Genomic DNA, 19,863 nt, shown 5'->3' on the forward strand with positions numbered 1-19,863 from the left:
GGCAAAAATCTCTGGTGAAGACGTGCGAAACTCACTCTGCAGGCAGTGTGGAACTGTGAGGGACTGAGGGTGAGCTCAACTCTCAGCAGTAAGATGATTTTGGACAAGGCGTTCAGCTACCTTCTCACATATGGAACTTAGTATGTAGCACCAGTCTACCCCAGGAATTACTGGGAAATCGCTGGATTGAGCTTGGAGGCACTAGTCTTGTGTGCCGGGCGATTCCAGTTACCTCTCCCAACACTTCGGTGAAGCAGCGAGCCTAGGCCTTTTGGAAGCGAAAGGTAGCTGCAGGCAGGAGGTAGGGTTACAGGCCATAAGCTCAACTCTCAGAAGTGCGTATGCATGGGAGGCAGATGTCTGCTACCCACTCGGACATGCGAGTGGGAACCTAGCTACACTCTGATGAAGAAGGACTTTGGAAATCGCTGTATTCAACTCAGATACACGTGGGTTCAGGCACAACGATTCCACATGCTTTTCTCACAACCTTTCCCTGCCACTAACATGAGGACGTTAGCAGCTCCTTCTACAGTCAAGCAGGATGCGGGAGGGTTGTGCCCTGTCCTTAGCTCTCACAGGGAAGCATGCCTTGAAGCCAGCTGTCAACTAGCTGCATTCTTATGACAGTGTGAAGGTAGCAGTATTCTGAGTAAGGAGGTTCCCAGATTACCACTCTACTGCACCTGCAGATACCGTCCAGGTCTGCATTGCTAACTTGCGTCTCAGAGGCCTCTGGCAAAAGTCTCTGGTGAAGACGTGCGAAACTCACTCTGCAGGCAGTGTGGGACTGTGAGGGACTGAGGGTGAGCTCAACTCTCAGCAGTAAGATGATTTTGGACAAGGCGTTCAGCTACCTTCTCACATATGGAACTTAGTATGTAGCACCAGTCTACCCCAGGAATTACTGGGAAATCGCTGGATTGAGCTTGGAGGCACTAGTCTTGTGTGCCGGGAGATTCCAGTTACCTCTCCCAACACTTCGGTGAAGCAGCGAGCCTAGGCCTTTTGGAAGCGAAAGGTAGCTGCAGGCAGGAGGTAGGGTTACAGGCCATAAGCTCAACTCTCAGAAGTGGGTATGCATGGGAGGCAGATGTCTGCTACCCACTCGTACATGCGAGTGGGAACCTAGCTACACTCTGATGAAGAAGGACTTTGGAAATCGCTGTATTCAACTCAGATACACGTGGGTTCAGGCACAACGATTCCACATGCTTTTCTCACAACCTTTCCCTGCCACTAAAATGAGGACGTTAGCAGCTCCTTCTACAGTCAAGCAGGATGCGGGAGGGTTGTGCCCTGTCCTTAGCTCTCACAGGGAAGCATGCCTGGAAGCCAGCTGTCAACTAGCTGCATTCTTATGGCAGGGTGAAGGTAGCAGTATTCTGAGACAGGAGGTTCCCAGATTACCACTCTACTGCACCCGGAGATACCCTCCAGGTCTGCATTGTTAACGTGCGTCTCAGAAGCCTCTGGCAAACGTCTCTGGTGAAGACGTGCGAAACTCACTCTGCAGGCAGTGTGGAACTGTGAGGGACTGAGGGTGAGCTCAACTCTCAGAAGTAAGATGTTTTTGGACAAGGCGTTCAACTACCTACTCACGTATGGAACTTAGTATGTAGCACCAGTCTACCCCAGGAATTACTAGGAAATCGCTTGATTGAGCTTGGAGGCACTCGTCTTGTGTGCCGGGAGATTCCAGTTACCTCTCCCAACACTTGCGTCAAGCAGCGAGCCTAGGCCTTTTGGAAGCGAAAGGTAGCGGCAGGCAGGATGTAGGGTTACAGGCCATAAGCTCAACTCTCAGAAGTGTGTATGCATGGGAGGCAGATGTCTGCTACCCACTCGGACATGGGAGTTGGAACCTAGCTACACTCCTATTGAAGAAGGATGTTGGAAATCGCTGTATTCGACTCAGATACACGGGAGTTCAGGCCCAATGCTTCCACATGCTTTTCCCACAACCTATCCCAGCCACTAACATAAGGAGGTTAGCAGGTACGTCTACAGTCAGGCAGGATGCGGGAGGGTTCTGCCCTGTCCTCAGCTCTCACAGGGAAGCATGCCTAGAAGCCAGCTCTCAACTAGCTGCATTCTTATGACAGTGTGAAGGTAGCAGTATTCTGAGTAAGGAGGTTCCCAGATTACCACTCTACTGCACCTGGAGATACCGTCCAGGTGTGCATTGTTAACTTGCGCCTCAGAGGCCTCTGGCAAAAGTCTCTGGTGAAGACGTGGGAAACTCACTCTGCAGGCAGTGTGGAACTGTGAGGGACTGAGGGTGAGCTCAACTCTCAGCAGTAAGATGATTTTGGACAAGGCGTTCAGCTACCTTCTCACATATGGAACTTAGTATGTAGCACAAGTCTACCCCAGGAATTACTGGGAAATCGCTGGATTGAGCTTGGAGGCACTAGTCTTGTGTGCCGGGAGATTCCAGTTACCTCTCCCAACACTTCGGTGAAGCAGCGAGCCTAGGCCTTTTGGAAGCGAAAGGTAGCTGCAGGCAGGAGGTAGGGTTACAGGCCATAAGCTCAACTCTCAGAAGTGGGTATGCATGGGAGGCAGATGTCTGCTACCCACTCGTACATGCGAGTGGGAACCTAGCTACACTCTGATGAAGAAGGACTTTGGAAATCGCTGTATTCAACTCAGATACACGTGGGTTCAGGCACAACGATTCCACATGCTTTTCTCACAACCTTTCCCTGCCACTAACATGAGGACGTTAGCAGCTCCTTCTACAGTCAAGCAGGATGCGGGAGGGTTGTGCCCTGTCCTTAGCTCTCACAGGGAAGCATGCCTTGAAGCCAGCTGTCAACTAGCTGCATTCTTATGGCAGGGTGAAGGTAGCAGTATTCTGAGACAGGAGGTTCCCAGATTACCACTCTACTGCACCCGGAGATACCCTCCAGGTCTGCATTGTTAACTTGCGTCTCAGAAGCCTCTGGCAAACGTCTCTGGTGAAGACGTGGGAAACTCACTCTGCAGGCAGTGTGGGACTGTGAGGGACTGAGGGTGAGCTCAACTCTCAGAAGTAAGATGTTTTTGGACAGGGCGTTCAACTACTTACTCACGTATGGTACTTAGCATGTAGCACCAGTCTACCCCAGGAATTACTAGGAAATCGCTTGATTGAGCTTGGAGGCACTCGTCTTGTGTGCCGGGAGATTCCAGTTACCTCTCCCAACACTTCGGTGAAGCAGCGAGCCTAGGCCTTTTGGAAGCGAAAGGTAGCTGCAGGCAGGAGGTAGGGTTACAGGCCATAAGCTCAACTCTCAGAAGTGTGTATGCATGGGAGGCAGATGTCTGCTACCCACTCGGACATGGGAGTTGGAACCTAGCTACACTCCTATTGAAGAAGGATGTTGGAAATCGCTGTATTCGACTCAGATACACGGGAGTTCAGGCCCAATGCTTCCACATGCTTTTCCCACAACCTATCCCAGCCACTAACATAAGGAGGTTAGCAGGTACGTCTACAGTCAGGCAGGATGCGGGAGGGTTCTGCCCTGTCCTCAGCTCTCACAGGGAAGCATGCCTTGAAGCCAGCTGTCAACTAGCTGCATTCTTATGACAGTGTGAAGGTAGCAGTATTCTGAGTAAGGAGGTTCCCAGATTACCACTCTACTGCACCTGGAGATACCGTCCAGGTGTGCATTGTTAACTTGCGCCTCAGAGGCCTCTGGCAAAAGTCTCTGGTGAAGACGTGCGAAACTCACTCTGCAGGCAGTGTGGAACTGTGAGGGACTGAGGGTGAGCTCAACTCTCAGCAGTAAGATGATTTTGGACAAGGCGTTCAGCTACCTTCTCACATATGGAACTTAGTATGTAGCACCAGTCTACCCCAGGAATTACTGGGAAATCGCTGGATTGAGCTTGGAGGCACTAGTCTTGTGTGCCGGGAGATTCTAGTTACCTCTCCCAACACTTCGGTGAAGCAGCGAGCCTAGGCCTTTTGGAAGCGAAAGGTAGCTGCAGGCAGGAGGTAGGGTTACAGGCCATAAGCTCAACTCTCAGAAGTGCGTATGCATGGGAGGCAGATGTCTGCTACCCACTCGTACATGCGAGTGGGAACCTAGCTACACTCTGATGAAGAAGGACTTTGGAAATCGCTGTATTCAACTCAGATACACGTGGGTTCAGGCACAACGATTCCACATGCTTTTCTCACAACCTTTCCCTGCCACTAACATGAGGACGTTAGCAGCTCCTTCTACAGTCAAGCAGGATGCGGGAGGGTTGTGCCCTGTCCTTAGCTCTCACAGGGAAGCATGCCTTGAAGCCAGCTGTCAACTAGCTGCATTCTTATGGCAGGGTGTAGGTAGCAGTATTCTGAGACAGGAGGTTCCCAGATTACCACTCTACTGCACCCGGAGATACCCTCCAGGTCTGCATTGTTAACTTGCGTCTCATAGCCTCTGGCAAACGTCTCTGGTGAAGACGTGCGAAACTCACTCTGCAGGCAGTGTGGAACTGTGAGGGACTGAGGGTGAGCTCAACTCTCAGAAGTAAGATGTTTTTGGACAAGGCGTTCAACTACCTACTCACGTATGGAACTTAGTATGTAGCAGCAGTCTACCCCAGGAATTACTAGGAAATCGCTTGATTGAGCTTGGAGGCACTCGTCTTGTGTGCCGGGAGATTCCAGTTACCTCTCCCAACACTTGCGTCAAGCAGCGAGCCTAGGCCTTTTGGAAGCGAAAGGTAGCGGCAGGCAGGATGTAGGGTTACAGGCCATAAGCTCAACTCTCAGAAGTGTGTATGCATGGGAGGCAGATGTCTGCTACCCACTCGGACATGGGAGTTGGAACCTAGCTACACTCCTATTGAAGAAGGATGTTGGAAATCGCTGTATTCGACTCAGATACACGGGAGTTCAGGCCCAATGCTTCCACATGCTTTTCCCACAACCTATCCCAGCCACTAACATAAGGAGGTTAGCAGGTACGTCTACAGTCAGGCAGGATGCGGGAGGGTTCTGCCCTGTCCTCAGCTCTCACAGGGAAGCATGCCTAGAAGCCAGCTCTCAACTAGCTGCATTCTTATGACAGTGTGAAGGTAGCAGTATTCTGAGTAAGGAGGTTCCCAGATTACCACTCTACTGCACCTGCAGATACCGTCCAGGTCTGCATCGTTGACTTGCGTCTCAGAGGCCTCTGGCAAAAGTCTGTGGTGAAGACGTGGGAAACTCACTCTGCAGGCAGTGTGGAACTGTGAGGGACTGAGGGTGAGCTCAACTCTCAGCAGTAAGATGATTTTGGACAAGGCGTTCAGCTACCTTCTCACATATGGAACTTAGTATGTAGCACCAGTCTACCCCAGGAATTACTGGGAAATCGCTGGATTGAGCTTGGAGGCACTAGTCTTGTGTGCCGGGAGATTCCAGTTACCTCGCCCAACACTTTGGTGAAGCAGCGAGCCTAGGCCTTTTGGAAGCGAAAGGTAGCTGCAGGCAGGAGGTAGGGTTACAGGCCATAAGGTCAACTCTCAGAAGTGCGTATACATGGGAGGCAGATGTCTGCTACCCACTCGTACATGCGAGTGGGAACCTAGCTACACTCTGATGAAGAAGGACTTTGGAAATCGCTGTATTCAACTCAGATACACGTGGGTTCAGGCACAACGATTCCACATGCTTTTCTCACAACCTTTCCCTGCCACTAACATGAGGACGTTAGCAGCTCCTTCTACAGTCAAGCAGGATGCGGGAGGGTTGTGCCCTGTCCTTAGCTCTCACAGGGAAGCATGCCTTGAAGCCAGCTGTCAACTAGCTGCATTCTTATGGCAGGGTGAAGGTAGCAGTATTCTGAGACAGGAGGTTCCCAGATTACCACTCTACTGCACCCGGAGATACCCTCCAGATCTGCATTGTTAACGTGCGTCTCAGAAGCCTCTGGCAAACGTCTCTGGTGAAGACGTGCGAAACTCACTCTGCAGGCAGTGTGGAACTGTGAGGGACTGAGGGTGAGCTCAACTCTCAGAAGTAAGATGTTTTTGGACAAGGCGTTCAACTACCTACTCACGTATGGAACTTAGTATGTAGCACCAGTCTACCCCAGGAATTACTAGGAAATCGCTTGATTGATCTTGGAGGCACTCGTCTTGTGTGCCGGGAGATTCCAGTTACCTCTCCCAACACTTGCGTCAAGCAGCGAGCCTAGGCCTTTTGGAAGCGAAAGGAAGCGGCAGGCAGGATGTAGGGTTACAGGCCATAAGCTCAACTCTCAGAAGTGTGTATGCATGGGAGGCAGATGTCTGCTACCCACTCGGACATGGGAGTTGGAACCTAGCTACACTCCTATTGAAGAAGGATGTTGGAAATCGCTGTATTCGACTCAGATACACGGGAGTTCAGGCCCAATGCTTCCACATGCTTTTCCCACAACCTATCCCAGCCACTAACATAAGGAGGTTAGCAGGTACGTCTACAGTCAGGCAGGATGCGGGAGGGTTCTGCCCTGTCCTCAGCTCTCACAGGGAAGCATGCCTAGAAGCCAGCTCTCAACTAGCTGCATTCTTATGACAGTGTGAAGGTAGCAGTATTCTGAGTAAGGAGGTTCCCAGATTACCACTGTACTGCACCTGGAGATAGCGTCCAGGTGTGCATCGTTGACTTGCGTCTCAGAGGCCTCTGGCAAAAGTCTGTGGTGAAGACGTGGGAAACTCACTCTGCAGGCAGTGTGGAACTGTGAGGGACTGAGGGTGAGCTCAACTCTCAGCAGTAAGATGATTTTGGACAAGGCGTTCAGCTACCTTCTCACATATGGAACTTAGTATGTAGCACCAGTCTACCCCAGGAATTACTGGGAAATCGCTGGATTGAGCTTGGAGGCACTAGTCTTGTGTGCCGGGAGATTCCAGTTACCTCTCCCAACACTTTGGTGAAGCAGCGAGCCTAGGCCTTTTGGAAGCGAAAGGTAGCTGCAGGCAGGAGGTAGGGTTACAGGCCATAAGGTCAACTCTCAGAAGTGCGTATACATGGGAGGCAGATGTCTGCTACCCACTCGTACATGCGAGTGGGAACCTAGCTACACTCTGATGAAGAAGGACTTTGGAAATCGCTGTATTCAACTCAGATACACGTGGGTTCAGGCACAACGATTCCACATGCTTTTCTCACAACCTTTCCCTGCCACTAACATGAGGACGTTAGCAGCTCCTTCTACAGTCAAGCAGGATGCGGGAGGGTTGTGCCCTGTCCTTAGCTCTCACAGGGAAGCATGCCTTGAAGCCAGCTGTCAACTAGCTGCATTCTTATGGCAGGGTGAAGGTAGCAGTATTCTGAGACAGGAGGTTCCCAGATTACCACTCTACTGCACCCGGAGATACCCTCCAGATCTGCATTGTTAACGTGCGTCTCAGAAGCCTCTGGCAAACGTCTCTGGTGAAGACGTGCGAAACTCACTCTGCAGGCAGTGTGGAACTGTGAGGGACTGAGGGTGAGCTCAACTCTCAGAAGTAAGATGTTTTTGGACAAGGCGTTCAACTACCTACTCACGTATGGAACTTAGTATGTAGCACCAGTCTACCCCAGGAATTACTAGGAAATCGCTTGATTGATCTTGGAGGCACTCGTCTTGTGTGCCGGGAGATTCCAGTTACCTCTCCCAACACTTGCGTCAAGCAGCGAGCCTAGGCCTTTTGGAAGCGAAAGGTAGCGGCAGGCAGGATGTAGGGTTACAGGCCATAAGCTCAACTCTCAGAAGTGTGTATGCATGGGAGGCAGATGTCTGCTACCCACTCGGACATGGGAGTTGGAACCTAGCTACACTCCTATTGAAGAAGGATGTTGGAAATCGCTGTATTCGACTCAGATACACGGGAGTTCAGGCCCAATGCTTCCACATGCTTTTCCCACAACCTATCCCAGCCACTAACATAAGGAGGTTAGCAGGTACGTCTACAGTCAGGCAGGATGCGGGAGGGTTCTGCCCTGTCCTCAGCTCTCACAGGGAAGCATGCCTAGAAGCCAGCTCTCAACTAGCTGCATTCTTATGACAGTGTGAAGGTAGCAGTATTCTGAGTAAGGAGGTTCCCAGATTACCACTCTACTGCACCTGGAGATACCGTCCAGGTGTGCATTGTTAACTTGCGTCTCAGAGGCCTCTGGCAAAAGTCTCTGGTGAAGACGTGGGAAACTCACTCTGCAGGCAGTGTGGAACTGTGAGGGACTGAGGGTGAGCTCAACTCTCAGCAGTAAGATGATTTTGGACAAGGCGTTCAGCTACCTTCTCACATATGAAACTTAGTATGTAGCACCAGTCTACCCCAGGAATTACTGGGAAATCGCTGGATTGAGCTTGGAGGCACTAGTCTTGTGTGCCGGGAGATTCCAGTTACCTCTCCCAACACTTCGGTGAAGCAGCGAGCCTAGGCCTTTTGGAAGCGAAAGTTAGCTGCAGGCAGGAGGTAGGGTTACAGGCCATAAGCTCAACTCTCAGAAGTGCGTATGCATGGGAGGCAGATGTCTGCTACCCACTCGTACATGCGAGTGGGAACCTAGCTACACTCTGATGAAGAAGGACTTTGGAAATCGCTGTATTCAACTCAGATACACGTGGGTTCAGGCACAACGATTCCACATGCTTTTCTCACAACCTTTCCCTGCCACTAACATGAGGACGTTAGCAGCTCCTTCTACAGTCAAGCAGGATGCGGGAGGGTTGTGCCCTGTCCTTAGCTCTCACAGGGAAGCATGCCTTGAAGCCAGCTGTCAACTAGCTGCATTCTTATGGCAGGGTGAAGGTAGCAGTATTCTGAGACAGGAGGTTCCCACATTACCACTCTACTGCACCCGGAGATACCCTCCAGGTCTGCATTGTTAACGTGCATCTCAGAAGCCTCTGGCAAACGTCTCTGGTGAAGACGTGCGAAACTCACTCTGCAGGCAGTGTGGAACTGTGAGGGACTGAGGGTGAGCTCAACTCTCAGAAGTAAGATGTTTTTGGACAAGGCGTTCAACTACCTACTCACGTATGGAACTTAGTATGTAGCACCAGTCTACCCCAGGAATTACTAGGAAATCGCTTGATTGAGCTTGGAGGCACTCGTCTTGTGTGCCGGGAGATTCCAGTTACCTCTCCCAACACTTGCGTCAAGCAGCGAGCCTAGGCCTTTTGGAAGCGAAAGGAAGCGGCAGGCAGGATGTAGGGTTACAGGCCATAAGCTCAACTCTCAGAAGTGTGTATGCATGGGAGGCAGATGTCTGCTACCCACTCGGACATGCGAGTTGGAACCTAGCTACACTCCTATTGAAGAAGGATGTTGGAAATCGCTGTATTCGACTCAGATACACGGGAGTTCAGGCCCAATGCTTCCACATGCTTTTCCCACAACCTATCCCAGCCACTAACATAAGGAGGTTAGCAGGTACGTCTACAGTCAGGCAGGATGCGGGAGGGTTCTGCCCTGTCCTCAGCTCTCACAGGGAAGCATGCCTAGAAGCCAGCTCTCAACTAGCTGCATTCTTATGACAGTGTGAAGGTAGCAGTATTCTGAGTAAGGAGGTTCCCAGATTACCACTGTACTGCACCTGGAGATACCGTCCAGGTGTGCATCGTTGACTTGCGTCTCAGAGGCCTCTGGCAAAAGTCTCTGGTGAAGACGTGGGAAACTCACTCTGCAGGCAGTGTGGAACTGTGAGGGACTGAGGGTGAGCTCAACTCTCAGCAGTAAGATGATTTTGGACAAGGCGTTCAGCTACCTTCTCACATATGTAACTTAGTATGTAGCACCAGTCTACCCGAGGAATTACTGGGAAATCGCTGGATTGAGCTTGGAGGCACTAGTCTTGTGTGCCGGGAGATTCCAGTTACCTCTCCCAACACTTCGGTGAAGCAGCGAGCCTAGGCCTTTTGGAAGCGAAAGGTAGCTGCAGGCAGGAGGTAGGGTTACAGGCCATAAGCTCAACTCTCAGAAGTGCGTATGCATGGGAGGCAGATGTCTGCTACCCACTCGTACATGCGAGTGGGAACCTAGCTACACTCTGATGAAGAAGGACTTTGGAAATCGCTGTATTCAACTCAGATACACGTGGGTTCAGGCACAACGATTCCACAAGCTTTTCTCACAACCTTTCCCTGCCACTAACATGAGGACGTTAGCAGCTCCTTCTACAGTCAAGCAGGATGCGGGAGGGTTGTGCCCTGTCCTTAGCTCTCACAGGGAAGCATGCCTTGAAGCCAGCTGTCAACTAGCTGCATTCTTATGGCAGGGTGAAGGTAGCAGTATTCTGAGACAGGAGGTTCCCACATTACCACTCTACTGCACCCGGAGATACCCTCCAGGTCTGCATTGTTAACGTGCATCTCAGAAGCCTCTGGCAAACGTCTCTGGTGAAGACGTGCGAAACTCACTCTGCAGGCAGTGTGGAACTGTGAGGGACTGAGGGTGAGCTCAACTCTCAGAAGTAAGATGTTTTTGGACAAGGCGTTCAACTACCTACTCACGTATGGAACTTAGTATGTAGCACCAGTCTACCCCAGGAATTACTAGGAAATCGCTTGATTGAGCTTGGAGGCACTCGTCTTGTGTGCCGGGAGATTCCTGTTACCTCTCCCAACACTTGCGTCAAGCAGCGAGCCTAGGCCTTTTGGAAGCGAAAGGTAGCGGCAGGCAGGATGTAGGGTTACAGGCCATAAGCTCAACTCTCAGAAGTGTGTATGCATGGGAGGCAGATGTCTGCTACCCACTCGGACATGGGAGTTGGAACCTAGCTACACTCCTATTGAAGAAGGATGTTGGAAATCGCTGTATTCGACTCAGATACACGGGAGTTCAGGCCCAATGCTTCCACATGCTTTTCCCACAACCTATCCCAGCCACTAACATAAGGAGGTTAGCAGGTACGTCTACAGTCAGGCAGGATGCGGGAGGGTTCTGCCCTGTCCTCAGCTCTCACAGGGAAGCATGCCTAGAAGCCAGCTCTCAACTAGCTGCATTCTTATGACAGTGTGAAGGTAGCAGTATTCTGAGTAAGGAGGTTCCCAGATTACCACTCTACTGCACCTGGAGATACCGTCCAGGTGTGCATCGTTGACTTGCGTCTCAGAGGCCTCTGGCAAAAGTCTCTGGTGAAGACATGGGAAACTCACTCTTCAGGCAGTGTGGAACTGTGAGGGACTGAGGGTGAGCTCAACTCTCAGCAGTAAGATGATTTTGGACAAGGCGTTCAGCTACCTTCTCACATATGGAACTTAGTATGTAGCACCAGTCTACCCCAGGAATTACTGGGAAATCGCTGGATTGAGCTTGGAGGCACTAGTCTTGTGTGCCGGGAGATTCCAGTTACCTCTCCCAACACTTCGGTGAAGCAGCGAGCCTAGGCCTTTTGGAAGCGAAAGGTAGCTGCAGGCAGGAGGTAGGGTTACAGGCCATAAGCTCAACTCTCAGAAGTGCGTATGCATGGGAGGCAGATGTCTGCTACCCACTCGTACATGCGAGTGGGAACCTAGCTACACTCTGATGAAGAAGGACTTTGGAAATCGCTGTATTCAACTCAGATACACGTGGGTTCAGGCACAACGATTCCACATGCTTTTCTCACAACCTTTCCCTGCCACTAACATGAGGACGTTAGCAGCTCCTTCTACAGTCAAGCAGGATGCGGGAGGGTTGTGCCCTGTCCTTAGCTCTCACAGGGAAGCATGCCTTGAAGCCAGCTGTCAACTAGCTGCATTCTTATGGCAGGGTGAAGGTAGCAGTATTCTGAGACAGGAGGTTCCCACATTACCACTCTACTGCACCCGGAGATACCCTCCAGGTCTGCATTGTTAACGTGCATCTCAGAAGCCTCTGGCAAACGTCTCTGGTGAAGACGTGCGAAACTCACTCTGCAGGCAGTGTGGAACTGTGAGGGACTGAGGGTGAGCTCAACTCTCAGAAGTAAGATGTTTTTGGACAAGGCGTTCAACTACCTACTCACGTATGGAACTTAGTATGTAGCACCAGTCTACCCCAGGAATTACTAGGAAATCGCTTGATTGAGCTTGGAGGCACTCGTCTTGTGTGCCGGGAGATTCCTGTTACCTCTCCCAACACTTGCGTCAAGCAGCGAGCCTAGGCCTTTTGGAAGCGAAAGGTAGCGGCAGGCAGGATGTAGGGTTACAGGCCATAAGCTCAACTCTCAGAAGTGTGTATGCATGGGAGGCAGATGTCTGCTACCCACTCGGACATGGGAGTTGGAACCTAGCTACACTCCTATTGAAGAAGGATGTTGGAAATCGCTGTATTCGACTCAGATACACGGGAGTTCAGGCCCAATGCTTCCACATGCTTTTCCCACAACCTATCCCAGCCACTAACATAAGGAGGTTAGCAGGTACGTCTACAGTCAGGCAGGATGCGGGAGGGTTCTGCCCTGTCCTCAGCTCTCACAGGGAAGCATGCCTAGAAGCCAGCTCTCAACTAGCTGCATTCTTATGACAGTGTGAAGGTAGCAGTATTCTGAGTAAGGAGGTTCCCAGATTACCACTCTACTGCACCTGGAGATACCGTCCAGGTGTGCATCGTTGACTTGCGTCTCAGAGGCCTCTGGCAAAAGTCTCTGGTGAAGACATGGGAAACTCACTCTTCAGGCAGTGTGGAACTGTGAGGGACTGAGGGTGAGCTCAACTCTCAGCAGTAAGATTATTTTGGACAAGGCGTTCAGCTACCTTCTCACATATGGAACTTAGTATGTAGCACCAGTCTACCCCAGGAATTACTGGGAAATCGCTGGATTGAGCTTGGAGGCACTAGTCTTGTGTGCCGGGAGATTCCAGTTACCTCTCCCAACACTTCGGTGAAGCAGCGAGCCTAGGCCTTTTGGAAGCGAAAGGTAGCTGCAGGCAGGAGGTAGGGTTACAGGCCATAAGCTCAACTCTCAGAAGTGCGTATGCATGGGAGGCAGATGTCTGCTACCCACTCGTACATGCGAGTGGGAACCTAGCTACACTCTGATGAAGAAGGACTTTGGAAATCGCTGTATTCAACTCAGATACACGTGGGTTCAGGCACAACGATTCCACATGCTTTTCTCACAACCTTTCCCTGCCACTAACATGAGGACGTTAGCAGCTCCTTCTACAGTCAAGCAGGATGCGGGAGGGTTGTGCCCTGTCCTTAGCTCTCACAGGGAAGCATGCCTTGAAGCCAGCTGTCAACTAGCTGCATTCTTATGGCAGGGTGAAGGTAGCAGTATTCTGAGACAGGAGGTTCCCACATTACCACTCTACTGCACCCGGAGATACCCTCCAGGTCTGCATTGTTAACGTGCATCTCAGAAGCCTCTGGCAAACGTCTCTGGTGAAGACGTGCGAAACTCACTCTGCAGGCAGTGTGGAACTGTGAGGGACTGAGGGTGAGCTCAACTCTCAGAAGTAAGATGTTTTTGGACAAGGCGTTCAACTACCTACTCACGTATGGAACTTAGTATGTAGCACCAGTCTACCCCAGGAATTACTAGGAAATCGCTTGATTGAGCTTGGAGGCACTCGTCTTGTGTGCCGGGAGATTCCTGTTACCTCTCCCAACACTTGCGTCAAGCAGCGAGCCTAGGCCTTTTGGAAGCGAAAGGTAGCGGCAGGCAGGATGTAGGGTTACAGGCCATAAGCTCAACTCTCAGAAGTGTGTATGCATGGGAGGCAGATGTCTGCTACCCACTCGGACATGGGAGTTGGAACCTAGCTACACTCCTATTGAAGAAGGATGTTGGAAATCGCTGTATTCGACTCAGATACACGGGAGTTCAGGCCCAATGCTTCCACATGCTTTTCCCACAACCTATCCCAGCCACTAACATAAGGAGGTTAGCAGGTACGTCTACAGTCAGGCAGGATGCGGGAGGGTTCTGCCCTGTCCTCAGCTCTCACAGGGAAGCATGCCTAGAAGCCAGCTCTCAACTAGCTGCATTCTTATGACAGTGTGAAGGTAGCAGTATTCTGAGTAAGGAGGTTCCCAGATTACCACTCTACTGCACCTGGAGATACCGTCCAGGTGTGCATTGTTAACTTGCGTCTCAGAGGCCTCTGGCAAAAGTCTCTGGTGAAGACGTGGGAAACTCACTCTTCAGGCAGTGTGGAACTGTGAGGGACTGAGGGTGAGCTCAACTCTCAGCAGTAAGATGATTTTGGACAAGGTTTTCAGCTATCTTCTCACATATGTAACTTAGTATGTAGCACCAGTCTACCCCAGGAATTACTGGGAAATCGCTGGATTGAGCTTGGAGGCACTAGTCTTGTGTGCCGGGAGATTCCAGTTACCTCTCCCAACACTTCGGTGAAGCAGCGAGCGTAGGCCTATTGGAAGCGAAAGGTAGCTGCAGTCAGGAGGTAGGGTTACAGGCCATAAGCTCAACTCTCAGAAGTGCGTATGCATGGGAGGCAGATGTCTGCTACCCACTCGTACATGCGAGTGGGAACCTAGCTACACTCTGATGAAGAAGGACTTTGAAAATCGCTGTATTCAACTCAGATACACGTGGGTTCAGGCACAACGATTCCACATGCTTTTCTCACAACCTTTCCCTGCCACTAACATGAGGACGTTAGCAGCTCCTTCTACAGTCAAGCAGGATGCGGGAGGGTTGTGCCCTGTCCTCAGCTCTCACAGGGAAGCATGCCTTGAAGCCAGCTGTCAACTAGCTGCATTCTTATGGCAGGGTCAAGGTAGCAGTATTCTGAGACAGTAGGTTCCCAGATTACCAGTCTACTGCACCCGGAGATACCCTCCAGGTCTGCATTGTTAACTTGCGTCTCAGAAGCCTGTGGCAAACGTCTCTGGTGAAGACCTGCGAAACTCACTCTGCAGGCAGTGTGCAACTGTGAGGGACTGAGGGTGAGCTCAACTCTCAGAAGTAAGATACTTTTGGACAAGGCGTTCACCTTCCTTCTCACTTATGGAACTTAGTATGTAGCACCAGTCTACCAAAGGAATTACTAGCAAATCGCTGGATTGAGCTTGGAGGCACGAGTGTTGTGTGCCGGGAGATTCCAGTTACCTCTCCCAACACTTCCGTCAAACAGCGAGCCTAGGCCTTTTAGAATCGAAGGGTACCAGCAGGCTGAATGTGGAGGTACAGGCCATCAGCTCAACTCTCAGAAGTGTGTATGCATGGGAGGCAGATGTCTGCTACCCACTCTGACATGGGAGTTGGAACCTTGCTACAGTCTGATTTAAGTAGGCCTTTGGAAATCGCTGTATTCAACTCAGATACACAGGAGTTCAGGCCCAATGCTTACACATGCTTTTCCCGCAACCTCTCTCAGCCACTAACATTAGGATATTAGCAGCTACGCCTACAGTAAGGCAGGATGCGGGAGGGTTCTGCCCTGACCTCAGCTCTCCGAGGGAAGCATTCCTTGAAGCCAGCTGTCAACTAGCTGCATTCTTAGGGCAGTGTGAAGGTAGCAGTATGCTGAGTCAGGAGGTTCCAAGATTACCACTCTACTGCACCTGGAGATACCCTCCAGGTCTGCATTGTTAACTTGCGTCTCAGAAGGCTCTGGAAAAAGTCTCTGGTGAAGACGTGGGAAACTCACTCTGCAGGAAGTGTGGAACTGTGAGGGACTGAGGGTGAGCTCAACTCTCAGCAGTAAGATGATTTGGACAAGGCGTTCAGCTACCTTCTCACATATGGAACTTAGTATGTAGCACCAGTCTACCCCAGGAATTACTGGGAAATTGCTGGATTGAGCTTGGAGGCACTCGTCTTGTGTGCCGGGAGATTCCAATTACCTCTCCCAACACTTGCGTCAAGCAGCGAGCCTAGGCCTTTTGGAAGCGAAAGGTAGCGGCAGGCAGGATGTAGGGTTACAGGCCATAAGCTCAACTCTCAGAAGTGTGTACGCATGGGAGGCAGATGTCTGCTCCCCATTCTGACATGGGAGGTGGAACCTAGGTACACTCTGATTGAAGAAGGCCATTGAAAATCCCTGTATTCAACTCAGATACACAGGAGTTCAGGCCCAATGCTTACACATGCTTTTTCCACAACCTCTCCCAGCCACTAACATTAGGATGTTAGCAGCTACGCCTACAGTCAGGCAGGATGCGGGAGGGTTCTGCCCTGTCCTCAGCACTCCCAGGAAAGCATGCCTAGAAGCCAGCTCTCAACCAGCTGCATTCTTATGGCAGTGTGAAGGTAGCAGTATTCTGAGTCAGGAGGTTCCAAGATTACCACTCTACTGCACCTGGAGATACCCTCCGGGTCTGCATTGTTAAGTTGCGTCTCAGAAGCCTGTGACAAACGGCTTTGGTGAAGACCTGCGAAACTCACTCTGCAGGCAGTGTGGAACTGTGAGGGACTGAGGATGAGCTCAACTCTCAGAAGTAAGATGCTTTTTTACAAGGCGTTCAGCTACCTTCTCACGTATGGAATTTAGTATGTAGCACCAGTCTACCACAGGAATTACTAGGAAATCGCTGGATTGAGCTTGGAGGCACTAGTCTTGTGTGCCGGGAGATTCCAATTACCTCTCCCAACACCTCCGTCAAACAGCGAGCCTAGGCCTTTTGGAAGCGAAAGGTAGCGGCAGGCAGGATGTAGGGTTACAGGCCATAAGCTCAACTCTCAGAAGTGTGTATGCATGGGAGGCAGATGTCTGCTACCCACTCGGACATGGGAGTTGGAACCTAGCTACACTCCTATTGAAGAAGGATGTTGGAAATCGCTGTATTCGACTCAGATACACGGGAGTTCAGGCCCAATGCTTCCACATGCTTTTCCCACAACCTATCCCAGCCACTAACATAAGGAGGTTAGCAGGTACGTCTACAGTCAGGCAGGATGCGGGAGGGTTCTGCTGTCCTCAGCTCTCACAGGGAAGCATGCCTAGAAGCCAGCTCTCAACTAGCTGCATTCTTATGACAGTGTGAAGGTAGCAGTATTCTGAGTAAGGAGGTTCCCAGATTACCACTCTACTGCACCTGGAGATACCGTCCAGGTGTGCATTGTTAACTTGCGTCTCAGAGGCCTCTGGCAAAAGTCTGTGGTGAAGACGTGGGAAACTCACTCTGCAGGCAGTGTGGAACTGTGAGGGACTGAGGGTGAGCTCAACTCTCAGCAGTAAGATGATTTTGGACAAGGCGTTCAGCTACCTTCTCACATATGGAACTTAGTATGTAGCACCAGTCTACCCCAGGAATTACTGGGAAATCGCTGGATTGAGCTTGGAGGCACTAGTCTTGTGTGCCGGGAGATTCCAGTTACCTCTCCCAACACTTCGGTGAAGCAGCGAGCCTAGGCCTTTTGGAAGCGAAAGGTAGCTGCAGGCAGGAGGTAGGGTTACAGGCCATAAGCTCAACTCTCAGAAGTGCGTATGCATGGGAGGCAGATGTCTGCTACCCACTCGTACATGCGAGTGGGAACCTAGCTACACTCTGATGAAGAAGGACTTTGGAAATCGCTGTATTCAACTCAGATACACGTGGGTTCAGGCACAACGATTCCACATGCTTTTCTCACAACCTTTCCCTGCCACTAACATGAGGACGTTAGCAGCTCCTTCTACAGTCAAGCAGGATGCGGGAGGGTTGTGCCCTGTCCTTAGCTCTCACAGGGAAGCATGCCTTGAAGCCAGCTGTCAACTAGCTGCATTCTTATGGCAGGGTGAAGGTAGCAGTATTCTGAGACAGGAGGTTCCCACATTACCACTCTACTGCACCCGGAGATACCCTCCAGGTCTGCATTGTTAACGTGCGTCTCAGAAGCCTCTGGCAAACGTCTCTGGTGAAGACGTGCGAAACTCACTCTGCAGGCAGTGTGGAACTGTGAGGGACTGAGGGTGAGCTCAACTCTCAGAAGTAAGATGTTTTTGGACAAGGCGTTCAACTACCTACTCACGTATGGAACTTAGTATGTAGCACCAGTCTACCCCAGGAATTACTAGGAAATCGCTTGATTGAGCTTGGAGGCACTCGTCTTGTGTGCCGGGAGATTCCAGTTACCTCTCCCAACACTTGCGTCAAGCAGCGAGCCTAGGCCTTTTGGAAGCGAAAGGTAGCGGCAGGCAGGATGTAGGGTTACAGGCCATAAGCTCAACTCTCAGAAGTGTGTATGCATGGGAGGCAGATGTCTGCTACCCACTCGGACATGGGAGTTGGAACCTAGCTACACTCCTATTGAAGAAGGATGTTGGAAATCGCTGTATTCGACTCAGATACACGGGAGTTCAGGCCCAATGCTTCCACATGCTTTTCCCACAACCTATCCCAGCCACTAACATAAGGAGGTTAGCAGGTACGTCTACAGTCAGGCAGGATGCGGGAGGGTTCTGCCCTGTCCTCAGCTCTCACAGGGAAGCATGCCTAGAAGCCAGCTCTCAACTAGCTGCATTCTTATGACAGTGTGAAGGTAGCAGTATTCTGAGTAAGGAGGTTCCCAGATTACCACTCTACTGCACCTGGAGATACCGTCCAGGTGTGCATTGTTAACTTGCGTCTCAGAGGCCTCTGGCAAAAGTCTCTGGTGAAGACGTGGGAAACTCACTCTGCAGGCAGGGTGGAACTGTGAGGGACTGAGGGTGAGCTCAACTCTCAGCAGTAAGATGATTTTGGACAAGGCGTTCAGCTACCTTCTCACATATGGAACTTAGTATGTAGCACCAGTCTACCCCAGGAATTACTGGGAAATCGCTGGATTGAGCTTGGAGGCACTAGTCTTGTGTGCCGGGAGATTCCAGTTACCTCTCCCAACACTTCGGTGAAGCAGCGAGCCTAGGCCTTTTGGAAGCGAAAGGTAGCTGCAGGCAGGAGGTAGGGTTACAGGCCATAAGCTCAACTCTCAGAAGTGGGTATGCATGGGAGGCAGATGTCTTCTACCCACTCGTACATGCGAGTGGGAACCTAGCTACACTCTGATGAAGAAGGACTTTGGAAATCGCTGTATTCAACTCAGATACACGTGGGTTCAGGCACAACGATTCCACATGCTTTTCTCACAACCTTTCCCTGCCACTAACATGAGGACGTTAGCAGCTCCTTCTACAGTCAAGCAGGATGCGGGAGGGTTGTGCCCTATCCTTAGCTCTCACAGGGAAGCATGCCTTGAAGCCAGCTGTCAACTAGCTGCATTCTTATGGCAGGGTCAAGGTAGCAGTATTCTGAGACAGGAGGTTCCCAGATTACCACTCTACTGCACCCGGAGATACCCTCCAGGTCTGCATTGTTAACTTGCGTCTCAGAAGCCTCTGGCAAACGTCTCTGGTGAAGACGTGCGAAACTCACTCTGCAGGCAGTGTGGAACTGTGAGGGACTGAGGGTGAGCTCAACTCTCAGAAGTAAGATGTTTTTGGACAGGGCGTTCAACTACCTACTCACGTATGGAACTTAGTATGTAGCACCAGTCTACCCCAGGAATTACTAGGAAATCGCTTGATTGAGCTTGGAGGCACTCGTCTTGTGTGCCGGGAGATTCCAGTTACCTCTCCCAACACTTGCGTCAAGCAGCGAGCCTAGGCCTTTTGGAAGCGAAAGGTAGCGGCAGGCAGCATGTAGGGTTACAGGCCATAAGCTCAACTCTCAGAAGTGTGTATGCATGGGAGGCAGATGTCTGCTACCCACTCGGACATGGGAGTTGGAACCTAGCTACACTCCTATTGAAGAAGGATGTTGGAAATCGCTGTATTCGACTCAGATACACGGGAGTTCAGGCCCAATGCTTCCACATGCTTTTCCCACAACCTATCCCAGCCACTAACATAAGGAGGTTAGCAGGTACGTCTACAGTCAGGCAGGATGCGGGAGGGTTCTGCCCTGTCCTCAGCTCTCACAGGGAAGCATGCCTAGAAGCCAGCTCTCAACTAGCTGCATTCTTATGACAGTGTGAAGGTAGCAGTATTCTGAGTAAGGAGGTTCCCAGATTACCACTCTACTGCACCTGGA

The sequence above is a fragment of the Canis lupus genome, chromosome 22 (genome assembly GCF_048164855.1).
Source record: "Canis lupus baileyi chromosome 22, mCanLup2.hap1, whole genome shotgun sequence".
Classification (NCBI taxonomy): domain Eukaryota; kingdom Metazoa; phylum Chordata; class Mammalia; order Carnivora; family Canidae; genus Canis; species Canis lupus.